We start from the raw sequence: 13,635 nt of genomic DNA on the forward strand, positions 1-13,635 counted from the left end.
AGAGACAAAGAAGAAAGGGAAAAACAAGAGAAAAAGACGAAAGAATTAAAAACTAAAGTTCTCTTGCAACAGGCTTATCCTCCTCGTTATGTTCAGCCTCAGTTTCAACAGCCTCCGCAGTTTCAGAGGTTGTATCAAAAGCCTGAACCATTCATTCCAAGACCTTTGCTAGGTCCCAATCAATGTGCTTATTGTAGGGAGGAAGGTCATTTTAAGAACAGTTGTCCGGCATTGTTGCAGCGTAATGGAGCAACATCTGCTTCACGAGGTCGTGGTGGTCTTCAGTCAGCAAATAAAGGTAGAGGTCGAGGTGTGTTAACCCAAGGGCAGCGTTCTTTTGTTCCTCCAAATTCCGGAAATTACTTTGATCAGCAAAATGTTAGGTCTACACAGTATTATAGTGAGGATCAGTATATTGAAGGAGGGAATGAAAGTCTTCATTTTGAATAGGACAGCCATGGACAAAGTAAGGGGGTTACGTCAATTCCAGTGGATCAGAATGGACCTTATGTTAATGTCACTACAATGGGTGTTTCAGAGCCATTTCTTTTAGATACTGGTGCCATGAGAAGCTCTATCATTCATTCTAAACTCCCTGGCGCACCTTTGTCTGGCTTAACGAATGTATCTGTAGGATTTTCTGGCGCCCCTGTTCGCAATCCAGTTTCTTGCCCTTTGCCTGTTTCAATAGGCCCTTATGATTTAGAAGCTCCGCTTCTTCTGACGAATGGTTGTGGTGAAAATCTGTTGGGTTTAGATCTATTAAAAAGAATGCATGCTACGATATATTGTTCACCTTCTGGTGTATACCTCACTCTAGGACAGAAAATGACTAGTCCAATGTACTTATCAAAAGATCAATTCCCACCTGAATTGCTTTCTCTTCCCGAAACGCTTTGGGCTACGGGTCCGAATGACGTTGGTTGTCTTGAGATCCCACCTTATGTTGTTACTCTTAAGCCCAATGCTGAAATGCCACGTATTCCGCAATACAGAATCTCTACTTAAGGTGAGAAAGCACTTCTGGAAATTGTCCATGATTTGATTCAGAAGGGTGTGGTTGAGGAAACGAGAGGAAATACATGTAACAGTCCTGTTCTTCCGGTTCTTAAACGCACTGATCCTTCTCAGCCTCCTGTTTATCGTTTTGTAATTGATCTTCGGGAGGTAAACAAGATTGTCGTACCGCAGTTTCCTGTAGTCCCAGATATCACTGCTCTGTTGACGATGATACCTTCTACAGCGACTTGGTTTTCAGTTATTGATTTAAAGAATGCTTTCTTTAGTATTCCCATCGCCGAAGAGAGTAGAGATATTTTTGGTTTTTCTCTCGGAGGCCGAAGCTTCCGGTTTAAACGCGCACCTCAAGGTTATTGTGAAAGTCCCTCTGTTTACAGTCAAGCTCTAAAATGTCATCTTGATGCCTTTTCCTTACCGTCCGGTGCCGCTCTCATTCAGTACATGGATGACTTATTAGTTGCCGCTGATTCAGAGGAGATTTGTAAAAACGTGACCGTTGCACTGTTGCGTCATTTGTTTGATCTGAATCACAAGGTTTCTCCTTCTAAATTACAATATGTCTGTCGCGAGGTGACTTATTTGGGTCATCTCTTGTCAAAGGAGGGACGACGATTGACCCCCGAACGAATTCAGGCAATTGCACAAATGTCAGTGCCATCCACACAAAGAGAGGTACGTGCCTTTTTGGGCATTACTTCTTATTGTAGACAGTGGATTCCGAGTTTCTCTTTATTGGCTAAACCGCTGTTGGCGCTAACTTTAAAAGATACGCCTCAGCCTCTTCCGTGGACTGACGAATGTCAGAAGAGTTTTACTGATTTGTGTATTGCTTTGTGTTCTGCTCCTGTATTGGGTACTCCTGATTACAGTAAGCCCTTTACGCTCTATGTCCACGAAAGAGAGGGTTGTGCATTGTCAGTCTTAACGCAGCGTTTTGGAGATCAACAGCGACCATGCGCATATTTCTCAGCTACGTTAGATCCAGTAGCTAAAGCATTGCCTAGTTGTCTTAAGGCGACAGCGGCAGCAGCAATTTCTATTCGACAGTCTGCTGGAGTAGTGCTAGATAATACTCTCATTGTTATGGTGCCACATGCAGTGGATATTTTACTAAATAGGACAAAAACGCAGCATCTTACGAGTGCTCGGTTGTCCGGATATGAGCTGACGCTTTTGGCTAGTCACATACACATCAAACGATGTAATACCCTGAATCCAGCTACTTTGTTGCCTCTTCCAGAAGAGAGAGATGTCTCTGAACAGCATGATTGTTTTCTCCGTACTGAAGAAGAGACTAAGGGTAGAATTGACCTAAAAGACACGCCATTAGTGAATCCAGATGGAACACTATGGGTAGATGGTTCTTGTTTCAAGCTCCCGAATGGAGATACAGTTTCAGCCTACGCTATTACTACTTTGCATACGATTGTGGAGACAGCACGCATTAGACATAATTCAGCTCAGGCAGCTGAATTGATAGCCTTAACTAGAGCGTGTGTGTTATCCGAAGGAAAAAGAGTAAACGTGTACACTGATAGCCAATACGCTTTTGGTGTAGCGTTTAACTTTGGGCGTTTATGGAAGGAAAGAGGATTCTTTACTTCCCATGGTACTAAGATACAACATGGTCAATTAGTGACTGAACTTCTTGAGTCACTTACAATGCCTACTCAGATAGCGATAGTGAAGTGTAGTGCACACAAAAAGATTGTGGACGATGTTGGTCGAGGAAATGCATTTGCAGATGAGGTAGCGAAAAAGACAGCCAGAGACAACACAAGTCGAATGTATGTTGCAGGTCCCGCAAACCGCGTAAGAGAAAAGGGAATGTGTGAAGATACAGTAGAGAGTGTGAAATCAATTCAAGGAGAGGCTACGGAGAATGAGTTGAGAAAGTGGAAGGAAAGTACAGGAATGTTAGATGAGATGGGATGTTGGGTTGAATTATCAGAACATCAACGTTGGCTGTTACCAGATGCTTATGTACTACCTGTAGTTACTATGGCACATGGTCCAGCTCACCTAAGTGCAAAAGGAATATGTAAACTTCTGGCTCCAGTGTGGCAAAATGAGGGGATCCCAAAGTGTGCAAATAATGTAGTAAAACATTGTATTGTTTGCTTGATGTTCAATCCGGGAAAGGGAACCCCAACTCCAGCAGGTCATTTTGCTCCTCCAACATATCCATTTGAGGTGTTGCAGATCGATTATATTCACATGGAACGATGCAACAACCTCAAATATGTTCTGGTGGTAGTATGTGCTTTTTCTAGATGGGTAGAAGCCTACCCTCTGAAGGACAATACTGCTTTATCAACTGCCAAAATACTTTTGAAAGAATTCTTCCCTAGGTTTGGTTTGCCGCGCATTGTCTGGAGTGACAATGGGAGCGAATTTGTGGGTCAAGTCATGCAAAAAGTTTGTGCAGGTCTTGGCATAAAACAGAAGTTCCACGCGGCGAATCACCCACAGTCGGCTGGTTTAGTAGAATGCTACAATGGAACCTTGAAGCTTACAATTGCTAAGGTGCAAGCTAGCACAGGACTTAATTGGCCTGATGCTTTACCATTGGCTCTTCTGTCCACCAGAACAGCAGTACACTCTCGTTTGGGGCTTAGCCCTTACGAAGTGATATTTGGTCGCCCAGCTAATGTATGGGGAGTTCCTCGCCCTAAGAAATACTCAGACTTGCCATACCCGATGTTGATTGACTACTTGCATGACCTTACAACTAAATTGCGTGTTCTTCATCAACAGGTTCAGAGTGCTCTACCAGAGGCTTCCACAGACCCAGGTCATTCCATCCGACCAGGTGACTGGGTCTGCACGAAAAATTTCCAACGACAGAGAAATTTGGAGCCCAGATGGAGAGAGCCACGCCTGGTTCTTTTGACCACAAGAACAGCAGTTAAAGTCGAAGGAAAGAAAAACTGGGTGCATGCCGTGCACTGCAAGAAAGTGCCTTTGCCCTTGCCTTTCGATCAGTGGGTCCGTAGAGGCATCAGTGACTCTGAAAGTGAGAAAGTTCCGCAATTTGTACCATTCAGTGATGCGCGTCTGTTAGACTTTTCATCCTTGGCGTGGTCTCCCTTAACTTTTTGCCTCTGTTCCCCAGGTTGTTGATGTGTGCTGGACTCTGATTTTACTGTTTTTGTTACTCTGGGCACTTTACCACTGCTAACCAGTGCTAAAGTGCAAGTGCTCCTGTTTAAATTGTATGTAAGTGGTTTATCCATGATTGGCATATTTGAATTACTAGTAAGTCCCTAGTAAGGTGCACTAGAGGTGCCAGGGCCTGTAAATCAAATGCTACTAGTGGGCCTGCAGCACTGGTTGTGCCACCCACATAAGTAGCTCTGTAATCATGTCTCAGACCTGCCACTGCAGTGTCTGTATGTGTAATTTTACACTGTAAATTCGACTTGGCAAGTGTACCCACTTGCCAGGCCTAAACCTTCCCTTTCCTTACATGTAAGGCACCCCTAAGGTAGGCCCTAGGTAGCCCCAAGGGCAGGGTGCAGTGTATGGATAAGGTAGGACATATAGTAATGTGGTTTATATGTCCTGACAGTGAAATACTGCCAATTTCGTTTTCACTGTTGCAAGGTCTGTCTCTCTCATAGGATAATATGGGGGCTACCTTTAAATATGATTAAAGTGTAGATTCCCCTAGAGAGTAGATGGACATGTGGAGTTTGGGATCCCTGAACTCACAATTTAAAAATACATCTTTTAGTAAAGTTGATTTTAAGATTGTGAGTTTGGAAATGCCACTTTTAGAAAGTGAGCATTTTCTTGCTTAAACCATTCTGTGACTCTGCCTTGTTTGTGGATTCCCTGTCTGGGTCAGTTTGACAGTTGGGTTGTTTTTCACCTCACACCAGACAGTGACACAAAGGGAGCTGGGGTGTAATCTGCATTTCCTGATTAGCCATCTCTGCTAGGAGGGAGGGGTGGAGTGGTCACTCTCATCTGAAAGGACTGTGCCTGCCTCTGACAATGCTGTCTCCAACCCCCTGGTGTGTGTCTGAGGCCTTGCCTGGGCAAGGCAGGATTTCACAAGAAGGTGTGAGTCCCCTTTGAAGGAAGGTGACTTCAAAGACTAAAATGGGTATAAGAAGGGCACCCAAACTTACAAACTTTAGAAACACTTCTGGAACCAAGAGGAACCTCTGCCTGGAGAAGAGCTGATAGCTGAGGAAAACGTGCTGCCCTGCCTGTGACTGTGCTTTGTGGAGCTTTCCTGCAGTGCTGCTTCTGCCAGAGTAAGAGGGCAAAGACTGGACTTTGTGTGCCTTCCATCTTGAAGAAGAAATCTCCAAGGGCTTGATGTAGAGCTTGCCTCCTGTTGTTGAAGTCTCAGGGATAGCAAAGACTTCTTCCTGCCAGCACCTGGAGTCTCTGGAGAGACCCCTACTCTGCTCTGTGGTGCCCTTCCAGTTCCTGGGACCCTGAAAGGAGAGGCTGGCAGCCTAAGGACAAAAATACACGCACCGAGCGCCGTGCGGAGAAAAGATCGACGCGAATCCGATCGCGGCTGAGGAAACGACGCGACGCCGGTTCCGCAGCTGAGAAACGACGCCGCAGGAAACGCGACCGAAAAACCGACGCCCGGAGCAGGAGAAACGACGCACAGCATCGCTGACGGAGGCTGAGAGATCGCACCCTGCGCCGCGGGACTTTCGGATCGTCGTGTGGCTGGCTTTTTCAACACGCACCGCCGTGCCGAGTTGTTTTCGACGCACACAGCCGTGCAGGGTTACTTTCGACGCACACCGCCCGTGCGGGGTTATTTTTGACGCAAACCAGGTACATTTTCACGCTAGCAGCGCTAGTGTGGTGTTACAACTACCTAAAGACTCTTTTTATTTTAAACCTTTAAAAAAATCATAACTTGACTTGTGTATGTTGGATTTTTGTCGTTTTGGTCTTGTTTTGTCTAGATAAATATTTCCTATTTTTCTAAACTGGTGTTGTGTCATTTTGTAGTGTTCTCATTAAGTTACTGTGTGTGTTGGTACAAATACTCTACGCCCAGCACTCTGAGGTTAAGCCTACTGCTCTGCCAAGCTACCAAGGGGGTAAGCAGGGGTTAGCTGAGGGTGATTCTCTTTTATCCTAACTAGAGTGAGGGTCCTTGCTTGAACAGGGGGTAACCTGACTGTCAACCAGAGACCCCATTTCTAACATTGGTGGCAGCGGTGGGATTGGACTTGTATTTGTACTTGACATACAGTAATTAAGTGTACACTACTGTTTTGATCTCAGACCACTACGTGACCACATACTACTAGTCTTGTGATTTTTTTTTGTTTTTTTACTTGGACTGTTTTTTCTCTGCATTCAGTTTCTTTTTTTTCCGCTGATCCCGTGATTGACTTTTCTGGAACTTCATTTGAGAACTTGCTTTTCTGTTTTTGGAACTGTGCATATTTTTTTAACCTCTCATCATGTCTCAGTCTGGAGATGCCCTAGCTGAAGCTGCTTTTGACTTGGAGAAATTGGAGAGCTACAAAGTGGCTCAGTTGAAGCAGTTTTGTAGTAATGTTGGCTGTCCCATTAAGAGCTCATCCAAGAAGGATGAGCTGCAAAAGGCGCTGAGGGCCTGGGTGACAGCCAAAGCAGCTGAGGGGCACACAGATGAGGAGCCAGAGGGGGAAGAGGAGTTGCAAGTCACTCACACTGATGTAGTGGGTGGGCCTGCTATGTCTCAGGGGAGAATCTCCAGGGCAGGTAGTAGTGTGTCCTCCAAGAGTCTGACACCTGGAGAGTTACAGGACAGACAGGCAGAGAGGGAGTACCAATTGGAGCTGAAAAAGCTCAGTCTAGAGGTGGAACAGAGGAAGCTGGCCCTTGAGGAAAGGAAGATAAACATGGCTCATGAGCTCAGTTTAAAAGAGATTGATCAGAGGAGTCAGTCCAGTAAGGATGGTGGCAGCAATTCTACAGTGCAGCCTGAGAGAAGGGTACACATCCCAAAAGACCTTGTAAGGGATTATAAGAGGGAGGATGATATCTACTTGTGGTTCAAGGGTTATGAGTCAGCTCTCCACATGAACCTGGTCCCGGAAGCTCATTGGGGGGCAGCCCTGTGGAAGCATTTTGAGGCAGAGGGGAGGGACACACTGACGGCCTTAGGGGATGCTCAGAGTCTCACCTACCCTGCCATGAAGGAGGCCTTACTTACCAGGTATGGTCTCACCCCTGAACAGTACAAGGAGAAGTTTAGGTCCTACAAGAGAAAGGAATCCCAAACATGGTTGGAATGTGTTGATTCTTGTTGCAGGTCACTGGATGGTTGGGTGAAGGGCAGTAAGGTAAACACATATGAGGGGCTTTACAATTTAATTGCTTGGGAGCACTTGTACAGTTTATGTTTTCCAGAGCTGCGCCAGCACCTCATTGACAGCAAGCTGACTGACCCCAGGAAGCTTGCACAGGAAGCGGACCGCTGGGAGAGCACCAGGGTCCAGAAGAGGTATGGGGGAGACCACGCCAAGGGTGGGCAGGGTCCCTCTCAGAAGAAGGGGGGGGGTAAGGGCAAACAGGATGAGTTCTCTAAAGGGCCCCAAACTGATTCCCAGGGTAAGGATTCCCAACCCCCCAGTGAAAAGAAGTCATGGTTTTCCAGAGGGAAGCCAGTGACAGGTGGTCCCCTACGTAAGTGCTATTCATGTGACCAGGTGGGTCATGTGAGGGGGGACCCCAAATGCCCCAAAAGTACACCGGCACCCACTGGTGCACCGTCCCAGGGTTTGGCCAGTGTAGCGCTTGGGGAGGAGTTGGTTTCAGGTGGGTGGGAACCAGCAGAAATGACCCTTGTCTCACTAGGGGACAGTGAGATGGTCCAGAGAAACCTAGTGCCTGATAACACTAAGAAGTACAGGCAATGGGTGACCATCAATGGACAGAGGGTGGAGGCTCTAAGAGACACAGGAGCCAGTGTGACTACAGTGAGGAGTCACCTGGTGTCTGAAGAGCAGATTGATCCCCGGGTACTTCACCAAGTAGTTGCAGTAGACAATTCTGAGCGCCTCTGCAGAGTGGCGCGGGTTCCCTTTGAATGGGGGGGGGTCTCAGGTTCCTGGAAAGTAGCTGTGAGTCCAACCATGCCTGTTGATTGTTTGCTAGGCAACGACCTGGAAGATTCCCCTTGGAAGGAGGTGGAACACAGGTCTCACTTGGAGATGTTGGGTCTGCCTGGGTGGGTATGCGTATCCACCCGGTCTATGGCAGCCAATCAGGGTAGTCAAGAGCCCCTGGAGCCTGAAACAGTGGCCCAGGGGACCGCCAAGAAGAGGAAAGGCAGGAGGCGCGGGAAACCCGCCCCAGAAGTTCCCACGGTCCGGGAGGAGGCAGAGCCTGAGGGTGATGCCCCGGAACCTACAGGGGAACAGGTGGCTGAACTGGGGGAGGTCCCTGAGCTGTCGCAGTGGCAGCAGGAAGGGGGACCCACCAGGGAAGTATTCTGCACAGCGCAGAAGGAGTGCCCTACTCTTGAGGGACTGCGGCAGCAGGCTGCAGCCCAGGCGGCTGGCAAGGCGCCAGGTGCTCACCTGATTTATTGGGAGGATGGCCTCCTGTATAGTGAGCCTAAGGTTCCTGAGCCGGGGTCAGCTCGTATGCTGGTGGTACCCCAGGGCTTCAGGACCTTCCTACTGGGTTTGGCTCATGATGTGCCTTTGGCAGGACATCTAGGGCAGGACAAGACCTATAAGAGGCTTGTCTCCCACTTTTACTGGCCCTTGATGAACAAGCAGTCGGCTGCTTATTGTAGATCTTGTCAGACTTGTCAGGCAAGTGGCAAGAGTGGGGGGAAATGCAAAGCTCCCCTCCAACCTTTACCGGTAGTCAGTACTCCCTTTGAAAGGGTAGGAATTGACATTGTGGGGCCTCTGGATCCCAAGACAGCCATGGGCAACAGGTTCATCCTGGTCTTGGTGGACCACGCCACACGGTACCCAGAAGCTATTCCTCTAAGGACGGTCACTGCCCCTGTGGTGGGACGTGCCTTGATGGGGGTTTTTACCCGCATGGGGTTCCCCCAGGAGGTCGTATCTGATAGAGGTACAAACTTCATATCCACTTATATGAAGTCTCTGTGGAAGGTGTGTGGGGTAACCTACAAGTTCACCACCCCTTACCACCCCCAAAGTAATGGTCTGGTTGAGAGATTCAACCGCACCTTGAAAGGCATGATTCAGGGCCTGTCAGAGCCCTTGAGGCGTAAGTGGGACGTCCTCTTGCCATGCCTTCTGTTCGCTTACAGGGAGGTGCCTCAAAAGGGACTTGGCTTTAGCCCCTTTGAGCTCATCTATGGCCACCCTGTGAGGGGACCGCTCAGTCTGGTGAAGGAGGCTTTGGAGGAAGCTCCTAGTAAACCACCCCAGGATGTATTTAGCTACATGCTGGCACTAAGAAACCAGACTGCCCGCTTCAGGAGTCTCGCTCAGGAGAACCTTGAAGCAAGCCAGGAGGATATGAAACGGTGGTACGACCAGAATACCACTCTGGTTGAGTTTCAGCCTGGGCAAAAAGTGTGGGTCATGGCACCAGTGGAGCCTAGGGCTCTCCAAGATAAGTGGACTGGGCCTTTTGAGGTGGTGGAAAGAAAGAGTGAAGTCACCTATCTGGTAGACTTGCAATCCCCCAGGAACCCTTTAAGGGTCCTACATGTCAACCGCCTCAAACCACACTTTGAGCGAACTGAGCTATCCATGCTCCTAGCGACAGATGACGGGGTGGAGGAAGAGAGTGAGCCTCTTCCTGACCTCCTGTCTGCAGGAGAGAAAGATGGGTCTGTGGAGGGAGTGATCCTCTCCCCCTCCCTGACTGAGGAACAGCAGAGGGACTGTCGCCACGTGCTGGGACAGTTCGCCTCACTGTTTTCCCTGATCCCAGGAGTCACACACCTGTGCACACATGATGTGGACACTGGGGACAGTACACCTGTTAAACATAAGGTTTACAGGGTGACTGACAGGGTGAGGGCTTGCATTAAGGAGGAAGTCTCCAAAATGTTAGCCCTAAGGGTTATTGAGCACTCCAGCAGTCCTTGGGCCAGCCCAGTGGTCTTGGTCCCAAAGGCTACTGCTCCTGGTGCCACTCCAGAACTTAGGTTCTGTGTGGACTACCGGGGTCTCAATGCGGTCAGCAAGACTGACGCACACCCCATCCCCCGAGCTGATGAGCTCATTGATCGGTTAGGAGCTGCCAAGTACCTCAGTACGTTTGATTTAACATCTGGGTACTGGCAGATTGCCTTAACTGAAGGGGCAAAGGAGAGGTCAGCATTCTCTACCCCAGATGGGCACTTCCACTTCAATGTGATGCCCTTTGGGATGAAGAATGCCCCTGCCACCTTTCAGAGGTTGGTCAACCAGGTGTTGGTAGGACTGGATGAGTTCAGTGCCGCCTACCTGGATGACATTGCTGTGTTTAGTTCCACATGGGAGGAACACCTGCAACACCTCTGGAGAGTGTTAGAGGCCCTGCAGAAGGCAGGCCTCACTATTAAGGCGAGCAAGTGCCAAATAGGGCAGGGTTCTGTTGTGTACTTAGGACACCAGGTGGGGAGTGGCCAGGTGGCACCCCTACAGCCTAAGATTGACACGATCCTGGCTTGGGAGCCTCCCAAGACCCAGACTGAAGTGAGAGCCTTTTTAGGTCTCACAGGATACTATCGGAGGTTCGTTAAGGGATATGGTACCATTGTTACCCCCTTAACTGAGTTGACTTCTAAGAAGCAACCCAAGAAAGTGATCTGGACAGAGGCTTGCCAGAACGCTTTTGATGCCCTGAAGGCTGCCATGTGCACAGCACCTGTGTTGAAGGCACCTGACTACTCCACGGAGTTTGTTGTGCAGACAGACGCCTCAGAGCATGGTATTGGAGCAGTACTCTCACAGCTGAATGAAGAGGGCCTAGATCAACCCGTAGCCTTCATTAGCAGGAGGTTACTACCCAGGGAACGTAGGTGGAGTGCCATAGAACGTGAAGCGTTTGCTGTGGTCTGGGCACTGAAGAAGCTAAGACCCTACTTGTTTGGGACTCACTTCCGAGTTCAGACCGACCACAGACCCCTCAGATGGTTAATGCAGATGAGGGGTGAGAATCCAAAACTGTTGAGGTGGTCCATTTCCCTACAGGGGATGGACTTTACGGTGGAACATCGACCCGGTACAGAGCACGCCAATGCTGATGGTCTGTCCAGGTTCTTCCGCCTTAGTGATGAGAACTCCCATGAGGTTGGGTAGTTGCTCCCCACTTTTAGCTGGGGGGGACACGTGTTAGACTTTTCATCCTTGGCGTGGTCTCCCTTAACTTTTTGCCTCTGTTCCCCAGGTTGTTGATGTGTGCTGGACTCTGATTTTACTGTTTTTGTTACTCTGGGCACTTTACCACTGCTAACCAGTGCTAAAGTGCAAGTGCTCCTGTTTAAATTGTATGTAAGTGGTTTATCCATGATTGGCATATTTGAATTACTAGTAAGTCCCTAGTAAGGTGCACTAGAGGTGCCAGGGCCTGTAAATCAAATGCTACTAGTGGGCCTGCAGCACTGGTTGTGCCACCCACATAAGTAGCTCTGTAATCATGTCCCAGACCTGCCACTGCAGTGTCTGTATGTGTAATTTTACACTGTAAATTCGACTTGGCAAGTGTACCCACTTGCCAGGCCTAAACCTTCCCTTTCCTTACATGTAAGGCACCCCTAAGGTAGGCCCTAGGTAGCCCCAAGGGCAGGGTGCAGTGTATGGATAAGGTAGGACATATAGTAATGTGGTTTATATGTCCTGACAGTGAAATACTGCCAATTTCGTTTTCACTGTTGCAAGGTCTGTCTCTCTCATAGGATAATATGGGGGCTACCTTTAAATATGATTAAAGTGTAGATTCCCCTAGAGAGTAGATGGACATGTGGAGTTTGGGATCCCTGAACTCACAATTTAAAAATACATCTTTTAGTAAAGTTGATTTTAAGATTGTGAGTTTGGAAATGCCACTTTTAGAAAGTGAGCATTTTCTTGCTTAAACCATTCTGTGACTCTGCCTTGTTTGTGGATTCCCTGTCTGGGTCAGTTTGACAGTTGGGTTGTTTTTCACCTCACACCAGACAGTGACACAAAGGGAGCTGGGGTGTAATCTGCATTTCCTGATTAGCCATCTCTGCTAGGAGGGAGGGGTGGAGTGGTCACTCTCATCTGAAAGGACTGTGCCTGCCTCTGACAATGCTGTCTCCAACCCCCTGGTGTGTGTCTGATGCCTTGCCTGGGCAAGGCAGGATTTCACAAGAAGGTGTGAGTCCCCTTTGAAGGAAGGTGACTTCAAAGACTAAAATGGGTATAAGAAGGGCACCCAAACTTACAAACTTTAGAAACACTTCTGGAACCAAGAGGAACCTCTGCCTGGAGAAGAGCTGATAGCTGAGGAAAACGTGCTGCCCTGCCTGTGACTGTGCTTTGTGGAGCTTTCCTGCAGTGCTGCTTCTGCCAGAGTAAGAGGGCAAAGACTGGACTTTGTGTGCCTTCCATCTTGAAGAAGAAATCTCCAAGGGCTTGATGTAGAGCTTGCCTCCTGTTGTTGAAGTCTCAGGGATAGCAAAGACTTCTTCCTGCCAGCACCTGGAGTCTCTGGAGAGACCCCTACTCTGCTCTGTGGTGCCCTTCCAGTTCCTGGGACCCTGAAAGGAGAGGCTGGCAGCCTAAGGACAAAAATACACGCACCGAGCGCCGTGCGGAGAAAAGATCGACGCGAATCCGATCGCGGCTGAGGAAACGACGCGACGCCGGTTCCGCAGCTGAGAAACGACGCCGCAGGAAACGCGACCGAAAAACCGACGCCCGGAGCAGGAGAAACGACGCGCAGCATCGCTGACGGAGGCTGAGAGATCGCACCCTGCGCCGCGGGACTTTCGGATCGTCGTGTGGCTGGCTTTTTCAACACGCACCGCCGTGCCGAGTTGTTTTCGACGCACACAGCCGTGCAGGGTTACTTTCGACGCACACCGCCCGTGCGGGGTTATTTTTGACGCAAACCAGGTACATTTTCACGCTAGCAGCGCTAGTGTGGTGTTACAACTACCTAAAGACTCTTTTTATTTTAAACCTTTAAAAAAATCATAACTTGACTTGTGTATGTTGGATTTTTGTCGTTTTGGTCTTGTTTTGTCTAGATAAATATTTCCTATTTTTCTAAACTGGTGTTGTGTCATTTTGTAGTGTTCTCATTAAGTTACTGTGTGTGTTGGTACAAATACTCTACGCCCAGCACTCTGAGGTTAAGCCTACTGCTCTGCCAAGCTACCAAGGGGGTAAGCAGGGGTTAGCTGAGGGTGATTCTCTTTTATCCTAACTAGAGTGAGGGTCCTTGCTTGAACAGGGGGTAACCTGACTGTCAACCAGAGACCCCATTTCTAACAGCGTCTAATTGGAACACTTTCTGAGAAAGAGGACGACGACATCCTTCAAGAAGCAATACCATCGCATCGTCGCTTGAACACGACAAATCCAGGAACATTGTTTCAAAACCAGACTGCCTCTGGACAGGAACGCTATAATTTGAGACCAAGACCAAAGAACTTGTAAATTTCTCTCCTATGTAGTACTCTATCCCGGT

The sequence above is a fragment of the Pleurodeles waltl genome, chromosome 8, assembly GCF_031143425.1.
Source record: "Pleurodeles waltl isolate 20211129_DDA chromosome 8, aPleWal1.hap1.20221129, whole genome shotgun sequence".
NCBI classification, from domain to species: Eukaryota; Metazoa; Chordata; class Amphibia; order Caudata; family Salamandridae; genus Pleurodeles; species Pleurodeles waltl.